Genomic DNA, 6,000 nt, shown 5'->3' with positions numbered 1-6,000 from the left:
AGCGTCCCGGCCCCGCCCCGCCCCGGCCCAGCGCAGGGGCCGAGCGCCGCACCACGCGGCCCCGCCCCCCGTCCCGCCCCCTACCCCGACCCCGCCCCCGCAGCGCCTCCCCTCTCCCATTGGCCGAGGTGGAGGCCCGCCTCCCAGCCCAATGGGCGCCGCCGCGGCTCGGCCGCCGGCGCTCTGACTGGCCAGCGGCCGGCGGAGTGGCGGGGTGCGAGCCAATGGAGAAAGGCGGCTCGATGAATGGCTGGCCCGGGTGGGGAAGGCAGGAGGCGGCGATCCCTGCGGAGGGGGCCGTTCGCCAGCTCCGAGGCAGAAAGTGCCACGACTCCACACGCGCGCACGCAGCCAGCGAGCGGCCGGAGCGGACGGCGGACGGGGCGGGCAGCGTCGGGATCGAGGCGCCTGCAGCTGCTTAGGGGGCAGCTTCTCGGCGGAGGCTTGGCCGGCTCCTCTCTCTCCCGCTTCCGCGGCGGCGGCGGCGGCTCCTGCCCTCTTGCTCTCCCTCCCGCGTCTCCGGCTGCAGGTAAGAAACTTGGCCGGGCCCTGCAACAGCGGCGGCGGCGGCGGCGGCGGCGGCGGCGCGCGGGCTGGGCCGTCGGGGCGCCGGGGCCGGGCCGGGCCGGGCCGGGCCGAGCCGCGCCGGGAGTGACACGTCTCCTTGGCGGCCCCTCCCCCGGCGGTGGTGCCGCCCGCCGTCGCCGCGGTCGCGGACCTGGGCGAGGTGGGGGTGTCCCGGTGGGCCCCGGGGTTGGGGGGGGGCGTGTGCCGGGCCCGAACCCCATGCCGGGGGGCGTCGGCCGAGCGCGCCCGCGATGTGAACCCCACGTCCTCGCCGTCGGCGGGTCCGGCCGCGTCCCCGCGGCGCGACGTGGCCGCCGCTCCCTCCCTCTCTCCGTCTCCGCCTGGCCGTCGGGCCGGCCTGCGAGCTCCGAAGTTGGGCGAAGAAAGTTGGCGGCGGGGCGGGGCGGCGCGCAGCTGGCAGAGGAAGGGGTTAAGCTTCGGGAAGCGGCCGGATGACGTTGCCGGGCTGGAGTCCGGGCCGGGCTGGGGGGGGGCGGTGGTGGCGGAAGGCGGCGGAGGCCGGCGGGGAGAGGGGGCGGGATTGAATGGGGGCCGGGGCTGAGCGCGCCCACTTCGGGCTGCGGCCCCGGCTCCGCGGGGCCGATCGGCACCGACGGGGCGGGGCGGGCCCGGGGCCGCGGAGGTGGGGTGGCCCGCCGTGCGGGGACCTGGACCGTCCAGGGCCAGACGCCCGGCGGGCCGCGATGGCAACTTCCCGGAGGGGTGGCAAGCGACTCCCTGCTCCCCCTGGCGGCGGGGCCGGGGAGCGCCGTTTTCCTGGCTGGCCGCGAGGACCCGGCGCGAGGGCGCCCGGCCGGGGACGATGAATGGGCCGGCAGTGCCAGGCCCGGAGGAAGCGGCATCCCTGGCGCGGCCGCCCGGCGCTGGCACACGGTCTGGCTCTTGCCCGGGGCACCCAGCCTCGCTCTGGGCTGGGGAGGGCGGGCTGGGGTACGCGCTTTCCAGTGCAGCATCTGGGAAGCCTCGGGGAGCCCTCCCCAGATGGCAGATAAAAATCGGTAGCTTGGGTGGTATCATGGTCAAGGGGTTGACTTCCGCAAGCCCCCATTGTGGAGAGTCGGCCAGGCTGTTTAAACTCCGGGGTGCGGGTCCACGTCGGAAAGAGGGGCTGCTGAAGAGAGAAGCCGTGGAGACCCAGCACTCGTGGGAGTGGGCCACAGGTGTGAGAGGTTACTGATGCATGAGTTTCTAGAGTGTTCAGAGGCCTGAAGGGAGGTGGGGTCTGGGTTTGCCTCCAGCCAGCCCGCTGCAGACGCAGCCTTGCCACGTCCCAGAATCTGGGTCCCACCCCCTGCCACGCCACAGACCCTTTGCTCAGGGTTCTCAACTTCTCTGAACTCGGATTTCCTTATCTGTGGCCTGGTGATAGAACCACCCACTCACAATGGGGTCAGGCAGGCTCCTGGTAGGTGCTGGGACATATGGGGACCTTGTGCAAACGAAGGCAGTTTGGCAATAACTCCTGGAGGTCAGAGGTCATCAGCCTAGGAAGCACCAAGGAAATGAAACTTTGCAGGCTCTTGGGAACCTCCCAGGTTTTGCCTTGTGTGCTGAAACTGTCCGGGCATTTTCTGGAGTTGGGGACAGCCAGAGAGCTTATTGGAGCTTTTTGACTGTTGAATGTCCCCAGAGACTCAGGTCTTTGGTCCAGGTCTTTTGTCCAGAAGGGCAGCTGTGTGCTTTACTCACGACCCACGTGGCTGGGGAGCACCTCACGTCCCCTGATGCTGTCCACTGTGCTGGGTCATCTTGACTTCCGTTTAACCTGACACTGGGAAGTTCTGGTGACCCTGCAGTGAGCTGCTCTCTGGTGACGTCTCCATTCCTTTGTGAGCTCTCCAGAGGTCAGCCCCACCACAGACAGCCAGTTCGTGTTCCTTCCAGGAAGAAGCTTCCAATTCTGAGGTCCTAAACATGCCACATCCCTCTCTATTTAAGTGAAGGAGGAAAGCTGGAGGCAGATGGTGGAGCCATGCAGGGTTTCTGGGCCAGTTGAGATTGGGTTGGAGGGAGGACCAGAGAGGGGGATGAGAAAAGTGTTTCTGGGACTAGAAACCGTGTCCTGTGTGTAGAACTGGAAGTACCATGCTGTAACAGAACTTTTTCCTTTCAGAGTTAGGAGTCTGCCTTTGAACGTCTCTACAGAGAGTAAGGGATTAGATTGGTATCTTGGTGCATGAATATTTTTTGGTGATGGGAGAGTTTTAAATAAATCTTGAATCACTGAGTCACATTTGAGCAATTATGTTCTTTGCTAAAGGGTCAATAGGCTATAGTGATGATACAGCACCAAATTCCTTGTAAGTGGTTGAATGCAAACAATTTGATTGGAATACTGGTTTATTTAGTAGCTGGGAGGACATGGCAACCCAGTCCAGTATTCTTGCCTGGAAAATCCCATGGACAGAGGAGCCTGCTGGTCTGTACAGTCCATGGGGTCACAAAGAGTCGGACACAACTGAGCAACTAACGCTTTGAACATAACAGAGTAAATGTGGATGAAATGAGGCAGACGAGCAACCTGGTACATTTTTTCCAGCTGTCTCACTGGACAACTGAAGCTCAGCCCAACTTGATTTTTAAGGTTTACCGTTTAGAAACAGATTCACAACTTTGATCTCCATCTCGGGTGTCCATCCAATGGGTGAGAATATGGAGGCCCAGCAGGTCAGGCAGTCATTAGGCTAGTTCCTGCTGCCCAGCTGCTGGGTGATGTGGGCACAGCCTTCTGAATGTTCACCAACAGGCCTTGTAATTCCACACTCCAAGGGAGCACCTCGATCTGAAAATGAAGAGTTTCAGTGGAAGGAAGGTGGGGAGTCAGTGTGAAGCATGGCAGTGAGTGTGAAGACCATGCTTTCATCTCACATCTTTCTCCACCATCTCCTGTGTGCCGGGCCTTCATATACCGAAGACAAGTGAATCTCACGCGTGTCTGCAAAAGCTCCTGTCTAGAACTGTTCAGTAGGGTAGCCACACAGAAGTATTTAAACTTTAATAAAATGGAAGTTCATTTCTTAGTCACAAAGCCACATTTCAGTGCCCAGTGCCACATGGTGGTCAGCGCAGATTTCAATCTGTTCCCCTGCCACAGGGAGTCCTGAACAGTGCTGGTCTGAAGGTGGCTGGTGTTCCCTGAACATTGCTGCTGCTGCTAAGTCACGTTAATTGTGTCCGACTCTGTGCGACCCCATAGACGGCAGCACACCAGGCTCCTCTGTCCTTGGGATTCTCCAGGCAAGAATACTGGAGTGGGTTGCCATTTCCTTCTCCAATGTATGAAAGTGAAAAGTTAAAGTGAAGTTGCTCAGTTGTGTCTGACTCTTCACGACCCCATGGACTGCAGCCTACCAGGCTCCTCCATCCATGGGATTTTCCAGGCAAGAGTACTGGAGTGGGTTGCCAATGCCTTCTCCCCCTTGAACATTATGCCTCTGCTTTTCCTGATCATTTAGAGACAGTGTTGCGTTGAACCCTGTGAAGTGCCCATTCTGTAGGTCAGGAACAGTTGACTAATGGCAGTTCATGCGTGTCCACCTACTGAGATGTCACCTTAGAAAGTACTTTTGGACTGACTCGGGTGCACCTTACAAATTGCATGTTCAGGGCAAGAAGCAGGAAGCAGGGTCCTGCTCTGGAGAGATTCCTGCCTAAAAGCAGCACCATCAAAATGACCCAGTGTAACAGACATGGAAAATAGATATTGTGCAGAAAGCATATGGGAAAGTAAATATTTAATTCTAAGTCAGAGAACCTGGGCAAGAGGGCCATTTGACATTACCGAAAATTAACCTGGGGACTTCCTTGGAGGCTGTTTCCTTAGACTCAAAAGTTCAGGTGAGTTTCCTGAGACCGGCAGGCCGACTCCCATGGCCAAAGGCCAGGCACACATGGCCTGTTTCCTTTAAGTGCCCTGTGTGATGTGTCTCTCCCACCTGCTCAGCAACTCAGAGCAACTGTAATTTATAAAGAAGGTTTTGCAATTTCTACGTTGGATTATTTTAGCAAGGCTGCAATAGCAGCCGGTCTCTGAACCCTGCCTAGTCCAGTGTCCTGGTGTTTGCCTGCTTGACTGGCATCAGGTGTGCCCTGGCTATTGGCCGCGCTCTGTTATATTCCATGTAACTTCGAAAGGATTGTTGGTTAGTATTTGGAGAGAATTTTTCTGAGCAAGCGGCCTCATGTCAGTACTGCACGTAGAGCAGCATCAATCCAGTTAACAGAGATCCCAGAGTGACTGGCAGCTGCCTTCGTGTTGGTCGGAGAGACCATGCTGGAAGTGATCACCTAGCTATTGTGATCGTGAACATCATCGGCTGGCCTCAAAGTTGGAATAAAAGACCATCTTAGACTCAGGGCTTTAATGTCGTGCCCTGACCCTGGCTGAGGTGTGAGTGAACCAGGTGTGTTTCGGGCTGACTTGAGACTGGTTCCTGGCTGGGGCCACACCTGCATGGAGGGCACTTGGCCAGCACATGAGGTTTGTCCAGCCCCATGTTGCTAAACCACTGAGCCACCTTTTAAAATTGGAGAAGCTGTTGTTAAAAATCTAGATTTTGGAGCTTTCTTGGGGACAATGGGGATTTTTGGGCCCACGGGATCTGTTTCTTGGTGGCAGCCGTGGACTGCAGTCGCCTCCCTGAGCAGGGCCTGTGCTCTTTTCCCAGCCCCCACCCCTCACTATACCTTGCTTGGGTCCCTGGGGGCACTGTCTGCTCCCGCCTCTGAGAGCTCAGAGAAGCCGGAGGGCATCTGCCTGTGACCGGAGTAGTCCACCAGGGTCTCCCCCGAGCTGCAGCTTGGGGTGGCGGGGGAAGGGTTCTAATCCCCAGAGTAAGTGGTATGACCTTGGACATGACTTTGCCTTCCCGGGGCTTCAGTTTCCTCCTCATGTAAAATGGAACTAGGCCAGGTGGCTCCATCTTCCAGGCCACACACCTTGGTTTATCCTTCACTCCGTGCTTTCTCATACGTGTATTCTTCATGCCGGCAAACCTACCAGCTCTGTCCACTCACCCCGTCCCCCCCAGGCTGGCTGGGTGCCGAACCCTCATCCCCTGGTGTATTTCACGGGCTCTGGATGGTCTTCCTGCTCTGTCTTCACCCTCGCCTTCTGGTCTGTTCCCAGGGCAGGTCGAGCCACCCTGCATTAAGACCCTCCAAGGCCCCGCCTTTCCTCTGCCGCACTGCCGGCCCCACCCTCCGCTCTGGTCACACCGCTGCCCTCTGTTTCCTGGGCGTGCTCTGGCCTCAGGGCCTTTGCATGCACTGTGGTTCTCCCAGGGGAACTGGTTCCCAGACGGCCACGTGGCCACTCTACCTACTGTCCTCAGGTCGGCTCATGGGGCTGTCCCACTTCTCTGCACAATCACCACCTGATGTGTCGCATGTGTGACTGACTTTGTCACTTCT

At 58.8% G+C, this 6,000-nt stretch overlaps 1 protein-coding gene across 3 annotated transcripts in view; it reads left to right on the top strand.

Annotated features, from left to right (window-relative positions):
- The first annotated feature begins 317 nt into the window (after positions 1–317).
- Positions 318–6,000, top strand: part of RRBP1 (ribosome binding protein 1) — a 48,206-nt gene continuing 42,523 nt past the window's right edge. For all 3 annotated transcript variants that reach the window (XM_025001030.2, XM_025001026.2, XM_025001027.2), the window contains exon 1: positions 318–529. The gene's annotated coding sequence lies outside the window, so the exon portion shown is untranslated. The remainder of the gene's footprint in view (positions 530–6,000) is intronic.

This window comes from Bos taurus, chromosome 13 (assembly GCF_002263795.3).
Source record: "Bos taurus isolate L1 Dominette 01449 registration number 42190680 breed Hereford chromosome 13, ARS-UCD2.0, whole genome shotgun sequence".
Classification (NCBI taxonomy): Eukaryota; Metazoa; Chordata; class Mammalia; order Artiodactyla; family Bovidae; genus Bos; species Bos taurus.
Note: the sequence above shows the minus strand (reverse complement) of the source record. Positions and strands in the feature narration are given on the sequence as shown.